General features: G+C 42.0%; 1 non-coding gene across 1 annotated transcript; it reads right to left on the reverse strand.

The window, feature by feature from the left end:
• Window positions 1-492: 492 nt before the first annotated feature.
• On the reverse strand, window positions 493-600 carry LOC148577287 (small nucleolar RNA R71). Its single transcript, XR_015902990.1, has one exon. It is a non-coding gene; the product is annotated as a small nucleolar RNA R71 (small nucleolar RNA).
• Between the last annotated feature and the right edge of the window lie 1,332 nt (window positions 601-1,932).

A 1,932-nucleotide genomic window follows, 5' to 3' on the forward strand; every position in this document is an offset into this window, starting at 1 on the left:
GATCCTGAACCTGAAAGGACTCTGAAGAGGAAGCTAAGGGAAGCTAAAGCACAACTCTCTAGAGAAAATCTAACTAAAAATTTCGAAAAAGAAGGAGACATGGCCGACAATAATAACAATGCAAGGAAGATGCTTGGTGACTTTACTGCACCTAATTCCAATTTACATGGAAGAAGCATCTCAATTCCTGCCATTGGAGCAAACAACTTTGAGCTGAAACCTCAATTAGTTTCTCTGATGCAACAGAACTGCAAGTTTCATGGACTTCCATCTGAAGATCCTTTTCAGTTCTTAACTGAATTCTTGCAGATCTGTGATACTGTTAAGACCAATGGGGTTGATCCCGAGGTCTACAGGCTTATGCTTTTCCCATTTGCTGTAAGAGATAGAGCTAAAATATGGTTGGACTCTCAACTTAAATACAGCCTGAACTCTTGGGATAAGCTGGTCACAGCTTTCTTAGCCAAGTTCTTTCCTCCTCAAAAGCTTAGTAAGCTTAGAGTGGATGTTCAAACCTTCAGACAAAAGGAAGGTGAATCCCTCTACGAAGCTTGGGAGAGATACAAGGAACTGACCAAAAAGTGTCCTTCTGACATGCTTTCAGAATGGACCATCATGGATATATTCTATGATGGTCTGTCTGAATTATCTAAGATGTCACTAGACCATTCTGCAGGTGGATCCATTCACCTAAAGAAAACGCCTGCAGAAGCTCAAGAGCTCATTGACATAGTTGCAAATAACCAGTTCATGTACACTTCTGAAAGGAATCCTGTGAATAATGGGACGCCTATGAGGAAGGGAGTTCTTGAAATTGATACTCTGAATGCCATATTGGCTCAGAACAAAATATTGACTCAGCAAGTCAATATGATCTCTCAGATTCTGAATAGATTGAAGGAATCATCCAACAGTACTATAGAGGCATCTTTTGAAGGAGAAGCTTATGATCCTGAGAACCCTGCAATAGTAGAGGTGAATTACATGCGTGAACCCTATGGAAACACCTATAATCCCTCATGGAGAAATCATCCAAATTTATCATGGAAGAATCAACAATAGCCTCAACAAGGCTTTAATAATGGTGGAAGAAACAGGTTTAGCAATAGCAAGCCTTTTCCATCATCCACTCAGCAACAGACAGAGAGTTCTGAGCAGAATCCATCTAGCTTAGCAAATATAGTCTCTGATCTATCTAAGGCCACTGTAAGTTTCATGAATGAAACACGGTCCTCCATTAGGAATTTGGAGGCACAAGTGGGCCAGCTGAGTAAAAGAGTCACTGAAACTCCTCCTAGTACTCTCCCAAGCAATACAGAAGAAAATCCAAAGAGAGAGTGCAAGGCCATTGATTTAACCATCATGGCCGAACCTACAAGAGAGGAGGAGGACGTGAATCCTAGTGAGGAAGACCTCCTGGGACGTCCAGTGACCAATAAGGAGTTTCCCTTTGAGGAACCAAAGGAATCTAAGGCTCAATTAGAGACCATAGAGATTCCATTGAACCTCCTTCTACCCTTCATGTGCTCTGATGAGTATTCTTCTTCTGAAGAGAATGAGGATGTTCCTGAAGAGCAAGTTGCCAAGTACCTTGGTGCAATCATGAAGCTGAATGCCAAGTTATTTGGTAATGAGACTTGGGAAGATGAACCTCCCTTGCTCATCAATGAACTGAGTGATCTGGATCAACTGACATTGCCTCAGAAGAAACAGGATCCTGAAAAGTTCTTAATACCTTGTACCATAGGCACCATGACCTTTGAGAAGGCTCTATGTGACCTTGGGTCAGGGATAAACCTCATGCCACTCTCTGTAATGGAGAAACTGGGAATCTTTGAGGTGCATGCTGCCAGAATCTCATTAGAAATGGCAGACAACTCAAGAAAACAGGCTTATAGACTAGTAGAGGACGTGCTAGTAAAGGTTGAAGGC

This window comes from Arachis ipaensis, chromosome B1 (assembly GCF_059453495.1).
Source record: "Arachis ipaensis isolate K30076 ecotype BB chromosome B1, ASM5945349v1, whole genome shotgun sequence".
Lineage (NCBI taxonomy): Eukaryota > Viridiplantae > Streptophyta > Magnoliopsida > Fabales > Fabaceae > Arachis > Arachis ipaensis.